This window comes from Lithobates pipiens, unplaced genomic scaffold (assembly GCF_037356315.1).
Source record: "Lithobates pipiens isolate NorthernLeopardFrog02 unplaced genomic scaffold, aLitPip1_a1.2 Scaffold_28, whole genome shotgun sequence".
Taxonomy (NCBI): domain Eukaryota; kingdom Metazoa; phylum Chordata; class Amphibia; order Anura; family Ranidae; genus Lithobates; species Lithobates pipiens.
The window spans coordinates 81293050-81314518 of NW_027507789.1; the positions used below are offsets into that span (position 1 = coordinate 81293050).

The window sequence follows — 21469 nt, forward strand, 5'->3', positions numbered from 1 at the left end:
GTACTTGGAGGACCCGATCACACTGGAAGAAGTCCAGACGGCCGTGGGACCTCCGAAGGTGGGTAAGGCTCCGGGCCCTGCCGGATATACCGCACAATACTTTAAGACCTTCCTCCCTATTCTCGGCCCGCGCTTGGTGAATTTATTTAATACTCTGAGCTCAAATGGGGATTTTCCTGAGGATACCCTTAGAGCCCACATCTCGTTGATACCTAAGGAGGGCAAAGACCCGGGCCTATGTGGGAGCTACAGACCCATTTCCCTCCAAAATTCGGTCCTAAAACTATTCTCTAACTCCTCGCCACGTGATTGGCACATCACTTGTAGTCCCTTATACATATTGACCAGTTAGGTTTTATTCCCACCAGGGAAGATAAGGACAACACCACTAAGGTGCTTACCCTGATCCGTAAAGCAAAGTCATCTGGGACCCCTTGTCTTTTCATGAGTACTGATGTCGAGAAGGCTTTTGATCGGGTCAAATGGACATTAATGTTCTCGGTCCTTTGCCATATAGGTCTGAGTGAACGGATGCTGGCATGGATAAGTAAGATATACTCACGTACTTACATTCCACCGGACATCGCGCGTACGTTTATGTTGAACTTCCCCCCACCCCTTGTCACTAAGATCCGCAGTTTGCTTCACGGGTGGCATTCTGGCCTCCATTCCTGGTTCAGCAGATGCAATCTCATTAAAATGAACATACTCCCTAAATTTACTTATCTTTTCCAAGCTCTCCCGATCCAGATTCCAGTCCTGTTTTTTAAGCAAGCTCAATCCTTGCTCACTCAATTTAACTGGGCCCACAAAAATCCCAGACTTAAGCGGTCACAGCTGACATTGTCTAAACAACAGGGAGGGTTGGTTCTCCCTAACTTGCGACGCTACTACCTGGCCTCCCATCTGGGCCGTGTATTGGACTGGAATCGAAACAAACTTTCTAAGCTCACTCCCGAATTCCGCTAAGAAGCGCCATGTAGTGCTATAAGTATTTACCCACAGAATTTATGTCACATCCCACTATAGGGGCTTAGTTGAAAGTCAGTCACCTGATCGCTACCCAAAACACACTCACGTCTTTGACTTCCCCCCTATTCCCTATACGTGGCCATCCAACCTTTGAACTGGGGACCCACTTAGAAATTCCAACCTAGACAATGCGTCTAAATTCGTCATTGATGGAAAATGGCCTTCTTTCTCAATCCTAACAGATCCGACAGGGCTTTTCCAACTGCCTTTTTGGAGAGCGGCGCAACGACATCATTTTCTCCATTCCATCCCCAATCCTCAAACGTTCGCCCGCCCTCAGACGGAGTTTGAGACTCTATGCAGGAGCGAAGGCCCTTTGGCCCACATTCTCTCTCAAACAGATTACCCACACTTAACCTGTCTGGCCAACTGGGAAAAGGACCTTAATTGCTAATTTTCCCCAGCACAGAGACAACGCATTATCACTTTGGCTCTCAAAATGTCGCTGTGCACGAAGATACAGGAGACGAATTTTAAACTTCTCACCAGGTGGTATTTGACACCATCAAAGCTGCAGAAATGTTTCTCCTCTTCCTCGAACATATGCTGGAGGTGTGGAGAAGAAGAGGGCACGTTGCTGCACATTTTTTGGTCCTGCCTCAGCTTGGTGGACTTCTGGACAGAGATCCGATGCATAACACAAAAATTCACAGACTTCTCCATCCAGGAGGAGGCTGCATTCTTTCTCTTGCACCATTCACAGATTCCCATTAAGAAGTACAAAAAAATCTATTTTACGTCATGTGATAAATGCGGCGAAATCCTGCATCCCTCTCTATTGGAAAAAATGTTCCCCCCCTTTCATTACTCACTGGCTTAAGAAAATAGAGGACATTAAAAAAAATGGAGGACTTGATCCTCACATCACAAGGTATACAAGAATTTTTTAAACAAACCTGAGACATCTGGAATACCTTTATATTCTCACTGGAAGGATGTCGCCTGCTATCGCCTTAGTGCTCTGAGCTTTCCTTGACTGGCCCCTTGGACAGTGGCTGCCATCGTGTCTCGTCCCCTCTTCTCCTTTTCTGATCTTTCAACCCTTCTCTTTTCTGCCTTCCTCCCCTATCTCTCACCCCCTCCACCCCCTCTCTCTTTTGGAAAGAGTGGAAAATTGGGAATGACGGCCCCACACCCCCCTCTGGATGGATTATGCCGGAGGGACCTGGGGGTTTGTGTGACCCTGGATCTTGGTACAGTACTTTATCCGTGCCTCGAATCATTGTGATTGATGGAAGGCAGACTCACAGTTGCGAATATACCTGTATCAAGTATTGTTCAGCTGCTTTTTGCTCTGTATTTCTCTGTTGCATTATGTACTCGGGGGACCGTCTTCCCCTATTTGGAGAAAAAATTATATTTAAAAAAAAAAAGAAGCCTACGACACCTGGTATTCCCAGGCAGTTTCCCATCCAGGCATTAACCAGGCCTGACCCTGCTTAGCCTCCAAGATCAGACGAGATTGAACAGATTCAGGGCGATGTGGCCGTAGCCGATATCTTCAGGCACTCTCAACTCTCTTGACAAACACCAAGATGGTCACCTTGGAAACAAGCGGAAAAAAATAGGTCAACGGCCACAACATAAAAAGAAGCCTACGGCATCTGGAAATCCCAGGCGGTCTCCCATCCAGGTACTAAACTGGTCCCAACCCTGCTTAGCCTCTGAGATCAGATGAGATTGGGCTCTTTTAGGGTGGTGTGGCCGTAGGAGATTTCTTCAGGCACTCTCAACCTTGACTAACGCCAATATGGTCACCTTGGGAAACAAACAAAAAAATCAAGTCAACGCCAACAACATGAGAAGAAGTCTACAGCACCTAGTATTCCCAGGTGGTCTCCCATCCAGGTATTAACAAGGCCCGACCCTGTTTAGTCTCTGAGATCAGACGAGATCTGGTGCTTTCAGGGTTATGTGGCCATAGGCGAGCTCTTCAAGCACTCTCAACCCTCTTGACAAACACCAAGATGGTCACCTTGGTAAACAAACAAAAAAAAAAAAACAAGTCAACGCCAACAACATAAAAATAAGCCTTCAGCACCTAGTATTCCCAGGTGGTCTCCAATCCAGGTACTAGCAAGGCCCGACCCTGTTTAGCCTCTGAGATCAGAGGAGATCGGGCGCTTTCAGGCTTATGTGCCCATAGGCAATCTCTTTGGGCACTCTCAACCCTCTTGACAAATGCCAAGATGGTCACCTTGGGAAACAAGCGAAAAAAAAACAAAACGAATCAAGGCCAACAACATAAAAAGAAGCCTACAATAACTGGTATTCCCAGGTGGTCTCCCATCCAGGTACTAACCAGGCCTGACTCTTCTTAGCCTCCAAGATCAGACGAGATTGGGTGCTTTCAGAGTGCTCGGACTCTTTCCCCATCACTAATGGGACGAGGCAGGGGTGCCCTCTGTCTCCCCTAATTTTTATTCTGACACTGGAACCACTTATGTGTCATGTTCGGAATGACCCGAATATTACTGGCATATCCAAACCCTCGGCACACCACAAAATTGCGGCGTACGCTGACGATCTAATTTTTTTCGTCTCCAATCCACACATTTCGCTTCCCAATATACTCGTGGCTCTCCGGCGATACGGCAGCCTATCAAACTATAAAATCAATTGCACCATCGGCTGTATTGAATATATCGGTCCCGGATGGTGAGGCCAAGAGGCTATGCTCCGCTTTTCCATTCTACTGAGCTGAAAAATCTATACGTTACCTGGGCGTTGACATCGCAGCGGATTTGGTGCAATTGTACCCGCTTAATTTTCTTCCTCTCCTGAATAGACTGAAATCTGATTTGGGAAACTGGCATGATTTAACACTGACCTGGTTCGGGCGCTGTAATGCATTCAAAATGACGGCCCTCCCGCGGATCTTATACTTGTTCCAGACATTATCGATCCGGTTACCCCCAATCTTTTTCAGACATCTGCAGGTGCTGCTCCGGGACTTTATTTGGGCGCGCAAACCGCCCAGAGCCCGTTTGCAATTGCTTGCCAGACCAAAGGACAAGGGGGGTCTGGGTCTCCCAGATCTGAGACAATACAACAGAGCGACTCTGCTAGCGAGAGTCGTTGATTGGCATTGTAATGGCCACCACAAGCAGTGGGTGGAGATGGAGATTGAGGATGGATCCATTCCCCTATTGACCTTCCCGTGGCTCCTGTCCTCCCTACCAAAAGACCTCAGAGATCACCCCGTAGTGGGAGCTACGTTGGCTGTTGTGCGGAGGTTGTTCCGCTGCACACACATTGCTCCCCTGCCGTCACCAATGACTCCGGTTATAGGTAATCCAGACTTCCCACCGGGATTTACCAACAAGAAACTGCGACAGTTGACAGTGGTGGGGAAACAGCGTCTGGGAGAGGTGTGGTCCTCGGGAGGGCTCCCGACCACGCAAACTGTCGCCGAGCTTTCTGACCCTCCGCTTGACTTGTTTAATGCTTATCAACTTCGTCACTTTCTTCTGGCCATACAAAGGGCCCCCTACACTCCTAGAGACCTGACGCCCTATGAATCCATCTGTCACAAAAAGGAACCTGTGCAACACACCCTCTCCCTCCTGTACAACCTATTAAGTAGTCAGGAGGAGGAGTCGACCCCACCATTTATCCACAAATGGGAGATTGCATTTGGCATCACATTTACCCCACAACAGATAGGGAAGATCCTGACATTAGTACATAAAGCTTCCATCGCAAACCAATATCAAGAATCAGGATACAAGATAGTCTCACGCTGGTATAGAGTCCCATACCTTCTGAATAAAATGAATAGATCGATTCCGGATGTTTGTTGGAGGTGCAATTCAGATACGGGGACCATGGGACACATTTTCTGGGCATGCCCGGCCTTGAGGAACTTTTGGGTGGAGGTGACCGGGACAATAAAAACAGCCTGTTCGAAAATACAAAAAAACCCTCAATGCAACTCCTGAACGCCGCCCGGGCCTGCATTCCCACACTGTGGAGGCAGCCTCAGCCCCCATCCAAGGTGCTGTGGTATTCCAAAGTCAATCATATTCTCCGGATGGAAGAATTGACCGCCACCCTTCACAACACTGAAGAGGCATTTAGTGTTACATGGAGGCCCTGGAGGTATTTTACTGGTACTTGAGACTACATTTGGGAGGTGAGCAGCGCCCCTGTCCCAGAAAACGACTGAACATCTAACGTTTACCTACGTAGGCCAAGTCTGCCCTGGGTGGCATTCCCCCCCTTCCCTTTTTTTCCCTGCCGCCATCCCCCCCCCTCTTCTCTCTCCGTCTTTGCACTCTCTTCTTCCCCCGTCCTCCCTTTTGACTATGCCTTGTCTCCTTACTAGCCTTTGGGACCCAGAAGAACCCCAGGGTTATGGACACGACCGGCTCATATTTTACTCTGGTTCACGTAGGTCATGATAAGCTGGCTCGCTGTGGTCCCAGTTGTTCTCCATGATTACATTTGTCCGAACGGAGCTGCATTAGTTATACTGTACTACATGTCGGAGGTGGGGTTTCTCTCTTTTCTGCATGAAACTCTAGGACTCCCCTCTGAGAACCCAGAGTTATTTGGCTGCCTATTTTTTGTTACCATGTAATTGTGACTCTGGGTCATGCTGTATGGTTGACTGTTATATTTATGTTGTTCTACTTATACTTAATAAAAGAATAAAACAAAAAAAAAAAAATAAGTCAATGCCAACAACTTAAAAAAAAAGCCTATGGCATCGAGAAATCCCAGGCGGTCTCCCATCCCGGTACTAACCAGGTCCCAACCCTGCTTAGCCTCTGAGACAGGGCTGGTGCAAGGATCGTTGACACCCTAGGCGAAAACCTAATTTTGCCACCCCCCCCGGCTGCGCCCATGACTCCACCTTACCCTGCCCTTGCTACACATGACCTATCTGACCCCTACACTGACCCCCTGACACATAAACTAATCCACCTGACTCCTACTTCCTGCACTACTCACATCACATTGACCCCTACACTGACCCACCTGATAATTACACCGACCCACCTGGCACCTACACCAACCCACCTGGCACCTACACTGCCAATTACACTGACCATCACGCTGACACCTACACTGACCATCACGCTGACACCTACACTGACCATCACGCTGACACCTACACTGACCATCACGCTGACACCTACCCTGAAAACACATACCCTGAAAACACATACCCTGAAAACACATACCCTGACACATAAAATGGCACTGACGCATACACTGACGCATACACTGACATGACACATACACTGACACGACACATACACTGACACATTACACTGACACGACACATACACTGACACGACACATCACACTGGCATGACACATACACTGACACATCACACTGGCATGACACATACACAGACACATCACACTGGCATGACACATACACAGTCACATCACACTGACATGACACATACACTGACATGACACATACACAGACACATCACACTGACATGACACATACACTGACACATCACACTGACATGACACATACACTGACACATTACACTGACATGACACATACACTGACATGACACATACACTGACACATCACACTGGCATGACACATACACAGACACATCACAATGACATGACACATACACAGACACATCACACTGACATGACACATACACAGACACATTACACTGACATGACACATACACTGACACATTACACTGACATGACACATACACTGACACGACACATACGCTGACACATCACACTGGCATGACACATACACTGACACATTACACTGACATGACACATACACTGACACATTACACTGACATGACACATACACAGACACATCACACTGACATGACACATACACAGACACATCACACTGACATGACACATACACAGACACTTCACACTGACATGACACATACACAGACACACCACACTGGCATGACACTGACACACATCACACTGACCTACCTGACTCCTACTTCCTGCATTACTCACACACAAACCCCCTCCATACAGCTCAATGGATCAATCCTCCTCCTTACCTCTGCTCTTTGATGCTGCCTTCAGCGACCATCATCCCACCGGGCCTCTCCGACTCCTCCGCACTGCCAGCGCCATCCATCCGCTCCGCCGGGGCCACACCAGCGCCGTCCACCCGCTCCGCCGGGGCCACACCAGCGCCATCCATCCGCTCCGCCTCCATCATATCCCCGCCGGGACCAGGCCAGCGCCGTCAACCCCGCTCCATGATGTCCCCGCCGGGCAGGAGGTCAGCTGACCGACCTCTCGAAGCTCCCATCTCCGCCGAGCCCCGCCCCTCCGCTGCACTCACACAGACACACAGCGCAGCTCCAGAGGGACAGGCTGGAGCAAAGGAGTCCCGGAGCGGCGCTGTGAGATGAGTACGGTGGGGCGCTCAGCGGGAAACATGGGGGATTGGTGGCGCCGGTGGAACACCACAGGGGGGGCGAGAGAGTAGAAGAGGAGCTCACACTGGGCAGAGGCCGTAGTTGCGCCCTAGGTGGTAGTGCGCCCTAGGCGGCTGCCTACTTCGCCTAGTGGTAGCGCCGGCCCTGCTCTGAGATCAAATGAGATTTGGCTCTTTCAGGGTGATGCAGCCATAGTAGATTTTTTCAGGCACGCTCAACCGTCTTGACAAATGCCAAGATGGTCACCTTAGGAAACAAACAAAAAAAACAAGTCAACACCAACAACATAAAAAGAAGCCTACCGCACCTAGTATTTCCAGGCGGTCTCCCATCCAGGTATTAACAAGGCGCGACCCTTTCTAGCCTCTGAGATCAGCAGAGATTGGGCGCTTTCAGGGGGATGTGCCCATAGGCAATCTCTTTGGGCACTCTCATCCCTCTTGAAAAATGCCAAGATAGTCACCCTGGGAAACAAGCGAAAAAAAACAGGTCAACGCCAACAACATAAAAAGAAGAATACGGCACCTGGTATTCCAAGGCCGTCTCCCATTCAAGTACTAACTAGGCCCAACCCTTCTTAGCCTCTGAGATCAGAAGAGATAGGGTGCTTTCAGGGTGATGTGGCTGTAAGCGATCTCTTTAGGCACTCTCAACCCTCTTGACAAATGCCAAGATGATCCCTTTGGGAAACAAGCGAAAAAAACAGGTCAACACCAACAACATAAAAAGAAGCCTGCGGCATCTGGAAAACCCAGGCGGTCTCCCATCCAGGTACAAACCAGGCCCAACCCTGCTTAGCCTCTGAGACCAAACGAGATTGGGCGCTTTCAGGGTGTTGTGCCCATAGGCAATTTCTTTGTGCACTCTCAACCCTCTTGACACATGCCAAGATGGTCACCTTGGGAAACAAGGGAAAAAAAACAGGTCAACGCGACAACATAATGAGAAGCCTACGGCACCTGGTATTCCCAAGCTTTCTCCCATCCAGGTACTAACCAGGCCCATCGCTGCTTAGCCTCCGGGATCAGATGAGATTAGGCTCTTTCAGGGTGATTTGGCTGTAGGCACTCTCTTTGGGCACTCTGAAGCCTCTTGACAAAGGCCAAGATGGTCACCTTGGGAAACAAGCTAAAAAAAACAGGTCAAAGCCAACAACATAAAAAGAAGCCTATGGCATCCAGTATTCCCAGGCGATCTCCCAATCAAGACACTAACCAGACCAGATCCTTCTATGGCACCTGGTCTTCCCAGGCAGTCTCCCATCCAGGTACTAACCAGGCCTGACGCTGCTTAGCCTCTGAAATCAGACGAGATCGGGTGCTTTCAGGTTGATGTGGCCGTAAGCGTTCTCTTCAAGACACGCCTAACCCTCTTGACAAACGCCAAGATGGTCGCCTTGAGAACAACAGACAAAGCCAACAACATAAAAGGAAGCCTATGGGCTTACAGCGGACCTTAAAAGATGGGACCCACTAGCTCTGTCATGTTTCGGACACTGTAATGTGTTGAAGATGAACGCGTTGCCACGACTTCTGTATCTACTACAAGCCTTACCTATCAAAATACCCCAGACTTTCTTTCATTCGGTTCGCTCAATCTTTATCAAGTTCCTCTGGCGCGGAAAACATATGCGTATTGGTAGGGCAATGCTATTGCGACCGAAATTGCGGGGAGGTATTGGCTTCCCGGACCCTGCTCTATATTACACAGCGAGGCACATGACACCGGTGGTTGACTGGTGCCGGTGTTCTGCCATATACTGTCCGGCCATGATATAGTGTCCGCTGTGTACTCCGAAGCTGAACGGCTCCTGCGCGGTGAGTGGAGGTGGTAGCCCCACCATCCAAGCGGACATAGGGTTGTGAATATTAGCCACTTCCCGACCAGCGCACGACGATGTACGTCGACAGCATGGCACGGGCAGGCATATTGGCGTACATGTACGTCCAATATTCGTTGCCGCCGTGCCATCGGGAGCGCGCCGCCGGCGGCGCACTCCCGCGCTGGTCGGGACCCCCGTGAGTCCGGTCGCGGGACCCGCGGACTCGATCGCCGCGGGCATCCCCGCGATCGTCTCACGGAGCCGCGGAAGTGAGGAAATGCTGTATAAACAACATTTTCTCATTCTGCCTAGCAACTAGTGACGCTGATCTCTGCTCCATGTGATTGGAGCAGAGATCAGTGTACACTAAATGAAAGCCCAACCCCCCCACAGTTAGTAACACTCCCCTAGGAACACTTAACCCCTACACTGCCACCCACTGGTTAACCCTTTCACTGCCAGTGTCATTTACACAGGAATCACTGCATTTATATAGCAGTGATTACTGTATAAATGACAATGGTCCCAAAAATGTGTCAAAAATGTCCGATGGGTCCCCGACAATGTCGCAGTCACAATAAAAATCGCAGATCGCCGCCATTACTAGTAAAAATAAAATAATTAAAACTTATTAATAAAAATGCTATAAAACTATCCCTATTTTGTAAACGCTATAACTTTTGCGCAAACCAATCAATAATCGCTTATTGCGATTTTTTTTACCAAAAATATGTAGACGAATACGTATTGGCCTAAATTGAGGGAAAAAAATGTTTTTTTATATATTTTTGGGGGATATTTATTATAACAAAAGGTAAAAAAATAATGCGTTTTTTTCAAAATTGTCGCTCTATTTTTGTTTATAGCGCAAAAAATAAAAACCGCAGGGGTGATCAAATACCACCAAAAGAAAGCTCTATTTGTGGGAAAAAAAGGACGTTAATTTTGTTTGAGAGCCACGTCGCACGACCGCGCAATTGTCAGTTAAAGCGACGCAGTGCCGAATCGCAAAAAGTGGTCTGGTCTTTGACCAGCAAATTGGTCCGGTCTGAAAGTGGTTAGAGGGCCCCTCGCAGGCGAGCTTCGCTCGCCACGCTTCGGGCTTGGCTTCGCTGCGCTCGGCTCTTTTATATTCTTACTCTATGTCCACTTGGATAGTGGGGATAGAACCTGTACTCAGTGCGCAGGTGCCGTTCATGCTCGCAATTTTTGGAATCTGTGTTGCTGTGTACTGCGCATGCGCAGTACACAGCGGACACTATCCGATGGGGGACCATATGTGATAAGACACCGGCATGGGGAACTGAAGCTATGGGTCAAGCTAGAGCAGGAGATGGCGCGGGTTCCACTGGCTGGTCTGCCTTGGGCTGGGAGGCCATTGGAGCCCTGTGTGACTACTCACCCATTAATTGGCCCCTCGCTCGCCGAGATGGATAGTTTTTTTACCTTTCCCACCTGACTAACTTCCCTTCTCCTATGACCCCAATTATTGGACATCCTAGATTCCATCCGGGCCTGTCTGACCAGGCCTTTACCAGGCAAGCCCCGAAAGGACTTCTGAGAGCAGCCCTATTTCTTGGACCCACGGGCTTGATTCCCATGGGAACCATACTGCTAACGCAAGTACCTGTTGCATTGGATAGCTGGAGAGCTAGACAGCTAATCCATTTCCTCGGATCACTACCTAACCATTCGTTCTTCTCTAGACAATTCCACCCCTTCAAGGAACTTTGCCTGGATGATGGCCCAATTCATGGTTCCCTCTCTAGGTCCTACCTAGTCCTGACAGATGCACAATCCTCCACGGATCCACCCTTCCTAGCTAAATGGAAAAGGGACTTACAAACTACATTCTCCAAACCACAGAAGGACAGAATACTCTTTTTCGCCCATGAGTCGTCACTCTGCAGTAAATATCAGGAGATCTCATATAAGCTGATCACATGCTGGTATCGTACACCGGTGGTGTTGGCCAAAATATTCCCCGGTCAATCTGACCGCTGCTGTCGCTGTGGGCAACAGGCTGGCACCATTCTCCACATTTTCTGGGAATGCCCTAAATTACAAACATTCGGGCAGCCTGTCCTGAGACTCATCCACAAGTTCACAGACATTTCCTTAGCCAATGATCCCGCAGCAGTTCTTCTCAATCTAACTCCTATGTCGATAAAGCGTTATCATAAGTCCTTACTTAAACATCTCCTCAAGGCAGCTAGGGCCTGCATCCCAAGTCAGTGGAAAGAGCAATCTGCTCCAATGGTGACCCAGTGGTTCGCAAGGGTTAATGATATTGAACGAATGGAAGACCTGACTGCCACAATGAGGGATAAAACGGAGGAGCATGGGAACAGATGGTTCTACTGGACCCAGTTTCGCTTTTCGGAAGAATACCTCCGCGAGACATAGTAAGCTCATGGTGATCGTTGGAGATCGCTGTTACAAACGTTGGACAGCTGATGAGCTGGTGAGCCGAGGGCGTCTCTTGCTCCCTGGGAGGGGACCCCATCCTATCCACTCTACCCACGACACCCCCTTACCCCTTCTTTTCCTTTTCTGCCATTTCCTTCCCCAATCTTCTCTTTCCCCTTCTCCCTCCTTTCAGTTCTACTATTTCCCTTCTTAACTCAAAAAAGGGAAAAGAAAATGGTATGTTCCGACCCCATTTGACTACTACACAATACTCTTCCTCTATCTATGGATATCTAAACTCTTCGAAGGTAGCAGGGCTAGTATCAATAATATTTTAAGTGGTAGAGGATCCCAACGAGATGGAGCTTTAATCTCATCTTGATATGACCGCAAAGCTGTACACGTGCTATTCTCCTCGGACTTCTTACCATTGGCTCTGATATCCATGCAATATGATCGTTTGTTTGTAACTATTTGTATCACACATTCTGTGAAGTTGCCTTTGCATTGTATGTCGCATACTACTAAATAAAAAAAAAAAAAAAAAAAAAAAAGCCTATGGCATCTGGTATTTCCAGGCGGTCTCCCATCCAGGTACTAACCAGGCCCGACACTGTTTAGCATCCGAGATCAGACGAGATTGGGCGCTTTCAGGGTGATGGGGCCGTAGGTGATCTCTTTGGGTACTCTCAACCCTCTTGACAAACGCCAAGATGGTCACCTTGGGAAACAAGTGAAAAAAAAACCAGGTCAAGGCCAACAACATAAAAAGAAGCCTACAGCACCTAGTATTCCCAGGTGGTCTCCAATTCAGGTACTAGCAAGGCCCAACCCTGTTTAGCTTCTGAGATCAGAGGAGATCGGGCGCTTTCAGGGTTATGTGCCCATAGGCAATCTCTTTAGGCATTCTCAACCCTCTTGACAAATGCCAAGATAGTCACCTTGAGATACAAGCGAAAAAAAACAGGTCAATGTCAACAACATAAAAAGAAGAATACGGCACCTGGTATTCCAACGCCATCTCCCATCCAGGTACTAACTAGGCCCAACCCTTCTTAGCCTCAGAGAAGAGAAGAGATAGGGCTCTTTCAGGGTGATGCTGCTGTAAGCGATCTCTTTGGGCACTCTCATCCCTCTTGACAAATGCCAAGATGGTCACCTTGGGAAACAAGCAAAAAAAAAAAAAACGAATCAACGCCAACAACATAAAAAGAAGCCTACAATAACTGGTATTCCCAGGTGGTCTCCCATCCAGGTACTAACCAGGCCCGACTCTTCTTAGCCTCCAAGGTCAGACGAGATTGGGTGCTTTCAGAGTGATGTGGCCACAGGCAATCTCTTCAGTCACTCTCAACCCTCTTGACAAACACCAAGATGGTCACTTTGGGAAACAAGCGGAAAAAAAACAGGTCAACGCCAACAACATAAAAAGAAGTCTACGACACCTGGTATTCCCAGGCGGTCTCCCCTCCAGGTACTAACAAGGCCTGACTCTTCTTAGCTTCCAACATCAAACGTGATCGGGTGCTTTCAGGGTGATGTGCCTGTAGGCAATCTCTTCAGGCACTTTCAACCCTCTTGACAAACGCCAAGATGGTCACCTTGGGAAACAAGCAAAAAAATAAAAATAAGTCGGAAGCTAGAGACAATACGGCCCGAGTCCTCAATTTAATCCATGCGGCGCATGTACAGGGAAGGCCCTTGCTTATGTTGTCAACGGACGTGGAGAAGGCCTTTGACAGGGTGGCCTGGCACTTTATGCAGGCCACCCTGAAACATATAGGTCCAATATATATATATATATCCAATGCAACAGGTACTTGCTCTAGCAGTATGGTCCCCATGGGAATCAAGCCCGTGGGTCCAAGAAATAGGGCTTCTCTCAGAAGCCCTTTCGGGGCTTGCCTGGTAAAGGCCTGGTCAGACAGGCCCGGAGGGAATCTAGGATGTCCAATAATTGGGGTCATAGGAGAAGGGAAGTTAGTCAGGTGGGAAAGGTGAAAAAAACTATCCATCTCGGCGAGCGAGGGGCCAATTAACGGGTGAGTAGTCACACAGGGCTCCAATGGCCTCCCCGCCCAAGGCAGACCAGCCAGTGGAACCCGCACCATCTCCTGCTCTAGCTTGACCCATAGCTTCAGTTCCCCATGCCGGTGTCTTATCACATATGGTCCCCCATCGGATAGTGTCCGCTGTGTACTGCGCATGCGCAGCGAGGCCAAGCCCGAAGCGTGGCGAGCGAAGCTCGCCTGCGAGGGGCCCTCTAATATTCACAGCCCTATGTCCACTTGGATGGTGGGGCTACCACCTCCACTCACCGCGCATGAAAATCTCCGAAGCTTCGTCTGCTCCGTACTGCGCATGCGCAGTACGGCGCAGACACTATATCATGGCCGGACAGTATATGGCAGAACACCAGCACCAGTCAACACCGGTGTCATGTGCGTCGCTGTGTAATAAAGAGCAGGGTCCGGGAAGCCAATACCTCCCCGCAATTTCGGTCGCAATAGCATTGCCCTACCAATACGCATATGTTTTCCACGCCAGAGGAACTTGATAAAGATTGAGCGAACCGCATGAAAGAAAGTCTGGGGTATTTTGATAGGTAAGGCTTGTAGTAGATACAGAAGTCGTGGCAACGCGTTCATCTTCAACACATTACAGCGTCCGAACCATGACAGAGCTAGTGGGTCCCATCTTTTAGGGTCCACTGTAAGCCCATAGGCTTCTTTTTATGTTGTTGGCTTTGACCTGTTTTTTTTGCTTGTTTCTCAAGGCGACCATCTTGCCGTTTGTCAAGAGGGTTGGGCGTGTCTTGAAGAGAACGCTTACGGCCACATCAACCTGAAAGCACCCGATCTCGTCTGATTTCAGAGGCTAAGCAGCGTCAGGCCTGGTTAGTACCTGGATGGGAGACTGCCTGGGAAGACCAGGTGCCATAGAAGGATCTGGTCTGGTTCGTGTCTTGATTGGGAGATCGCCTGGGAATACTGGATGCCGTAGGCTTCTTTTTATGTTGTTGGCTTTGACCTGTTTTTTTTAGCTTGTTTCCCAAGGTGACCATCTTGGCCTTTGTCAAGAGGCTTCAGAGTGCCCAAAGAGAGTGCCTACGGCCAAATCACCCTGAAAGAGCCCAATCTCATCTGATCTCGAAGGCTAAGCAGCGATGGGCCTGGTTAGTTCCTGGATGGGAGACAGCTTGGGAATACCAGGTGCCATAGGCTTCTCATTATGTTGTCGGCGTTGACCTGTTTTATTTTCCCTTGTTTCCCAAGGTGACCATCTTGGCATGTGTCAAGAGGGTTGAGAGTGCACAAAGAAATTGCCTACGAGCACAACAACCTGAAAGCGCCCAATCTCGCTTGGTCTCAGAGGCTAAGCAGGGTTGGGCCTGGTTTGTACCTGGATGGGAGACCGCCTGGGTTTTCCAGATGCCGCAGGCTTCTTTTTATGTTGTTGGTGTTGACCTGTTTTTTTCGCTTGTTTCCCAAAGTGATCATCTTGCCATTTGTCAACAGGGTTGAGAGTGCCTAAAGAGATCGCTTACAGCCACATCACCCTGAAAGCACCCTATCTCTTCTGATCTCAGAGGCTAAGAAGGGTTGGGCCTAGTTAGTACTTGAATGGGAGACGGCCTTGGAATACCAGGTGCCGTATTCTTCTTTTTATGTTGTTGGCGTTGACCTGTTTTTTTTCGCTTGTTTCCCAGGGTTTTGGCATTTTTCAAGACGGATGAGAGTGCCCAAAGAGATTGCCTATGGACACATCACCCTGAAAGCGCCCAATCTCCGCTGATCTCAGAGGCTAGAAAGGGACGCGCCTTGTTAATACCTGGATGGGAGACCGCGTGGAAATACTAGGTGCGGTAGGCTTCTTTTTATGTTGTTGGCATTGACTTGTTTTTTTTGTTTGTTTCCCAAGGTGACCATCTTGGCGTTTGTCAAGAGGGTTGAGCGTGCCTGAAAAAATCTACTATGGCTGCATCACCCTGAAAGAGCCAAATCTCATTTGATCTCAGAGGCTAAGCAGGTTTGGGACCTGGTTAGTACGTGGATGGGAGACCGCCTGAGATTTCTCGATGCCATAGGCTTTTTTTTTAAGTTGTTGGCATTGACTTATTTTTTATTTTTTGTTTTATTCTTTTACTAAGTATAAGTAGAACAACACAAATGTAACAGTCAACCATACAGCATGACCCAGGGTCACAATTACATGGTAACAAAAAATAGGCAGCCAAATAACTCTGGGTTCTCAGAGGGGAGTCCTAGAGTTTCATGCAGAAAAGAGAGAAACCCCACCTCCGACATGTAGTACAGTATAACTAATGCAGCTCCGTTCGGACAAATGTAATCATGGAGAACAACTGGGACCACAGCGAGCCAGCTTATCATGACCTACGTGAACCAGAGTAAAATATGAGCCGGTCGTGTCCAGAACCCTGGGGTTCTTCTGGGTCCCAAAGGCTAGTAAGGAGACAAGGCATAGTCAAAAGGGAGGACGGGGGAAGAAGAGAGTGCAAAGACGGAGAGAGAGGAGGGGGGGGGATGGCGGCTGGGAAAAATAGAAAAATAAAGACAAAAAATGAGGGAAGGGGGGGAATGCCACCCAGGGCAGACATGGCCTACGTAGGTAAACGTTAAATGTTCAGTCGTTTTCTGGGACAGGGGCGCTGCTCACCTCCCGAATGTAGTCTCAAGTACCAGTAAAATACCTCCAGGGCCTCCATGTAACACTAAATGCCTCTTCAGTGTTGTGAAGGGTGGCGGTCAATTCTTCCATCCGGAGAATATGATTGACTTTGGAATACCACAGCACCTTGGATGGGGGCTGAGGCTGCCTCCACAGTGTGGGAAAGCAGACCCGGGCGGCGTTCAGGAGTTGCATCGTGAGGGTTTTTTTGTATTTTCGAACAGGCTGTTCGGTCAAGTGTAGAAGGCACGCTGCTGGGTTGTCTGCGATATCTACATTTCTGAGAGTTTTTATCGTCCCGGTCACCTCCACCCAAAAGTTCCTCAAGGCCGGGCATGCCCAGAAAATGTGTCCCATGGTCCCCGTATCTGAATTGCACCTCCAACAAACATCCGGGATCGATCTATTCATTTTATTCAGAAGGTATGGGACTCTATACCAGCGTGAGACTATCTTGTATCCTGATTCTTGATATTGGTTTGCGATGGAAGCTTTATGTACTAATGTCAGGATCTTCCCTATCTGTTGTGGGGTAAATGTGTTGCCAAATGCAATCTCCCATTTGTGGATAAATGGTGGGGTCGACTCTTCCTCCTGACTACTTAATATGTTGTACAGGAGGGAGAGGGTGTGTCGCACAGGTTCCTTTTTGTGACAGATGACTCATAGGGCGTCAGGTCTCTAGGAGTGTAGGGGGCCCTTTGTATGGCCAGAAGAAAGTGACGAAGTTGATAAGCATTAAACATTTCAAGCGGAGGGTCAGAAAGCTCGGCGACAGTTTGCGTGGTCGGGAGCCCTCCCCGAGGGCCACACCTCTCCCAGACGCTGTTTCCCCACCACTGTCAACTGTCGCAGTTTATTGTTGGTAAATCCCGGTGGGAAGTCTGGATTACCTATAACCGGAGTCATTGGTGACGGCAGGGGAGCAATGTGTGTGCAGCGGAACAACCTCCGCACAACAGCCAACGTAGCTCCCACTACGGGGTGATCTCTGAGGTCTTTTGGTAGGGAGGACAGGAGCCACGGGGAGGTCAATAGGGGAATGGATCCATCCTCAATCTCCATCTCCACCCACTGCTTGTGTGGGCCATTACAATGCCAATCAACGACTCTCGCTAGCAGAGTCGCTCTGTTGTATTGTCTCAGATCTGGGAGACCCAGACCCCCCTTGTCCTTTGGTCTGGCAAGCAATTGCAAACGGGCTCTGGGCGGTTTGCGTGCCCAAATAAAGTCCCGGAGCAGCAGCTGCAGTTGTCTGAAAAAAATTGGGGGTAACCGGATCGGTAATGTCTGAAACAAGTATAAGATCCGCGGGAGGGCCGTCATTTTGAATGCATTACAGCGCCCGAACCGGGTCAGTGTTAAAGCATGCCAGTTTCCCAAATCAGATTTCAGTCTATTCAGGAGAGGGACAAAATTAAGCGGGTACAATTGCGCCAAATCCGCTGCGATGTCAACGCCCAGGTAACGTATAGATTTTTCAGCTCAGTAGAATGGAAAAGCGGAGCGTAGCCTCCTGGCCTCACCATCCGGGACCGATATATTCAATACAGCCGACGGTGCAATTGATTTTATAGTTTGATAGGCTGCCGTATCGCCGGAGAGCCGCGAGTATATTGGGAAGCGAAATGTGTGGATTGGAGACGAAAAAAATTAGATCGTCAGCGCATGCCGCAATTTTGTGGTGTGCCGAGGGTTTGGATATGCCAGTAATATTCGGGTCATTCCGAACGTGACACATAAGTGGTTCCAGTGTCAGAATAAAAATTAGGGGAGACAGAGTACACCCCTGCCTCGTCCCATTAGTGATGGGGAAAGAGTCCGAGCACTCTGAAAGCACCCAATCTCATCTGATCTTGGAGGCTAAGAAGAGTCAGGCCTGGTTAGTACCTGGATGGGAGACCACCTGGGAATACCAGTTATTGTAGGCTTCTTTTTATGTTGTTGGCCTTGATTCGTTTTGTTTTTTTTTCGCTTGTTTCCCAAGGTGACCATCTTGGCATTTGTCAAGAGGGTTGAGAGTGCCCAAAGAGTTCGCTTACAGCAGCATCACCCTGAAAGAGCCCTATCTCTTCGCATCTCTGAGGCTAAGAAGGGTTGGGCCTAGTTAGTCCCTGGATGGGAGATGGCTTTGGAATACCAGGTGCCGTAGTCTTCTTTTTATGTTGTTGACATTGACCTGTTTTTTTTTCGCTTGTTTCCCAAGGTGACTATCTTGGCATTTGTCAAGAGGGTTGAGAGTGCCCAAAGAGATTGCCTATGGGCACATAAGCCTGAAAGCGCCCAATCTCCTCTGATCTCAGAGGCTAAACAGGGTCGGGCCTTGCTAGTACCTGGATTGGAGACCACCTGGGAATACTAGGTGCTGAAGGCTTATTTTTATGTTGTTGGCGTTGACTTGTTTTTTTTTTTTTGTTTGTTTACCAAGGTGACCATCTTGGTGTTTGTCAAGAGGGTTGAGAGTGCTTGAAGAGCTCGCCTATGGCCACATAACCCTGAAAGCAACAGATCTCATCTGATCTCAGAGACTAAACAGGGTCGGGCCTTGTTAATACCTGGATGGGAGACCACCTGGGAATACTAGGTGCTGTAGACTTCTTCTCATGTTGTTGGCGTTGACTTGATTTTTTTGTTTGTTTCCCAAGGTGACCATATTGGCGTTAGTCAAGGTTGAGAGTGCCTGAAGAAATCTCCTACGGCCACACCACCCTAAAAGAGCCCAATCTCATCTGATCTCAGAGGCTAAGCAGGGTTGGGACCAGTTTAGTACCTGGATGGGAGACCGCCTGGGATTTCCAGATGCCGTAGGCATCTTTTTATGTTGTGGCCATTGACCTATTTTTTTCCGCTTGTTTCCAAGGTGACCATCTTGGTGTTTGTCAAGAGAGTTGAGAGTGCCTGAAGATATCGGCTACGGCCACATCACCCTGAATCTGTTCCATCTCGTCTGATCTTGGAGGCTAAGCAGACCAGCAGGCCTGGTTAATGCCTGTATGGGAAACCGCCTGGGAATACCAGGTGTCGTAGGCTTCTTTTTTTTTTTCAAATATAATTTTTTCTCCAAATAGGGGAAGACGGTCCCCCGAGTACATAATGCAACAGAGAAATACAGAGCAAAAAGCAGCTGAACAATACTTGATACAGCTATATTCGCAACTGTGAGTCTGCCTTCCATCAATCACAATGATTCGAGGCACGGATAAAGTACTGTACCAAGATCCAGGGTCACACAAACCCCCAGGTCCCTCCGGCATAATCCATCCAGAGGGGGGTGTGGGGCCGTCATTCCCAATTTTCCACTATTTCCAAAAGAGAGAGGGGGTGGAGGGGGTGAGAGATAGGGGAGGTAGGCAGAAAAGAGAAGGGTTGAAAGATCAGAAAAGGAGAAGAGGGGACGAGACACGATGGCAGCCACTGTCCAAGGGGCCAGTCAAGGAAAGCTCAGAGCACTAAGGCGATAGCAGGCGACATCCTTCCAGCAAGAATATAAAGGTATTCCAGATGTCTCAGGTTTTTTTAAAAAATTCTTGTATACCTTGTGATGTGAGGATCAAGTCCTCCATTTTTTTTAATGTCCTCTATTTTCCTAAGCCAGTGGGTAATGAAAGGGGGGGAACATTTTTTCCAATAGAGAGGGATGCAGGATTTCGCCGCATTTATCACATGCCGTAAAATAGATTTTTTGTACTTCTTAAAGGGGAGGGCCACCCTGAAAAACAAAAAAATGTTAAAAATTACAAAAAATCTAAAAAAAAAAAAAATGAAAAAAATTTTTTTTTTTTACTTACCAGAAATGCCTGTTGCTAGGCACTTTCTCCTAATCTTCCTCTTCCTCCTCCGCGGAGATCTTCTGTCTTCTGTCTTCGTCGCGGCGTCTTCTGGGTAATGAGTCGCGCTGTGTTCTGGGAACTGTGTGTTCCAGAACACAGCGCGTCCCATTCAGAAAGCGCTGTGGGACTCGCGCATGCGCAGTAGGAAACGGGCAGTGAAGCCATAAGGCTCCGCTGCCTGTTTCCCTTACAAGGGATGGCGGCGCCGGGACCCGAGAGCCGAGGGACGGGTCGGCCTCGGGCGGCCGACATCGCGGGCGCCCTGGACAGGTGAGTGTGTTTATTAAGTCAGCAGCTGCAGTGTTTGCAGCTGCTGACTTTTTTTTTTTTTTTTTTTTTTTTTTATAACCGGCCCTCCACTTTAATGGGAATCTGTGAATGGTGCAAGAGAAAGAATGCAGCCTCTTCCTGGATGGAGAAGTCTGTGAATTTTTGTGTTATGCATCGGATCTCTGTCCAGAAGTCCACCAAGCTGAGGCAGGACCAAAAAATGTGCAGCAACGTGCCCTCTTCTTCTCCACACCTCCAGCATATGTTCGAGGAAGAGGAGAAACATTTCTGCAGCTTTGATGGTGTCAAATACCACCTGGTGAGAAGTTTAAAATTCGTCTCCTGTATCTTCGTGCACAGCGACATTTTGAGAGCCAAAGTGATAATGCGTTGTCTCTGTGCTGGGGAAAATTAGCAATTAAGGTCCTTTTCCCAGTTGGACAGACAGGTTAAGTGTGGGTAATCTGTTTGAGAGAGAATGTGGGCCAAAGGGCCTTCGCTCCTGCATAGAGTCTCAAACTCCGACTGAGGGCGGGCGAACGTTTGAGGATTGGGGATGGAATGGAGAAAATGATGTAGTTGCGCCGCTCTCCAAAAAGGCAGTTGGAAAAGCCCTGTCGGATCTGTTAGGGTTGAGAAAGAAGGCCATTTTCCATCAATGACGAATTTAGACGCATTGTCTAGGTTGGAATTTCTAAGTGGGTCCCCAGTTCAAAGGTTGGATGGCCACGTATAGGGAATAGGGGGGAAGTCAAAGACGTGAGTGTGTTTTGGGTAGCGATCAGGTGACTGACTTTCAACTAAGCCCCTATAGTGGGATGTGACATAAATTCTGTGGGGGAATACTTATAGCACCACATGGCGCTTCTTAGCGGAATTCGGGAGTGAGCTTAGAAAGTTTGTTTCGATTCCAGTCCAATACATGCCCCAGATGGGAGGCCAGGTAGTAGCGTCGCAAGTTAGGGAGAACAAACCCTCCCTGTTGTTTAGACAATGTCAGCTGTGACCGCTTAAGT

At 48.6% G+C, this 21469-nt stretch overlaps 8 pseudogenes; 3 read left to right on the plus strand and 5 right to left on the minus strand.

Moving 5' to 3' along the window:
- Window positions 1-2624: 2624 nt before the first annotated feature.
- LOC143936988 (5S ribosomal RNA) lies at window positions 2625-2744 on the minus strand (annotated as a pseudogene).
- A 95-nt stretch (window positions 2745-2839) lies between these two features.
- Window positions 2840-2958, minus strand: LOC143936471 (5S ribosomal RNA; annotated as a pseudogene).
- A 9259-nt stretch (window positions 2959-12217) lies between these two features.
- Window positions 12218-12336, minus strand: LOC143936648 (5S ribosomal RNA; annotated as a pseudogene).
- A 101-nt stretch (window positions 12337-12437) lies between these two features.
- Window positions 12438-12556, minus strand: LOC143936573 (5S ribosomal RNA; annotated as a pseudogene).
- Window positions 12557-12878: 322 nt separating this feature from the next.
- Window positions 12879-12997, minus strand: LOC143937340 (5S ribosomal RNA; annotated as a pseudogene).
- A 1772-nt stretch (window positions 12998-14769) lies between these two features.
- LOC143936884 (5S ribosomal RNA) lies at window positions 14770-14888 on the plus strand (annotated as a pseudogene).
- Window positions 14889-18830: 3942 nt separating this feature from the next.
- On the plus strand, window positions 18831-18949 carry LOC143936780 (5S ribosomal RNA; annotated as a pseudogene).
- A 95-nt stretch (window positions 18950-19044) lies between these two features.
- On the plus strand, window positions 19045-19164 carry LOC143937073 (5S ribosomal RNA; annotated as a pseudogene).
- The last annotated feature ends 2305 nt before the right edge of the window (window positions 19165-21469 follow it).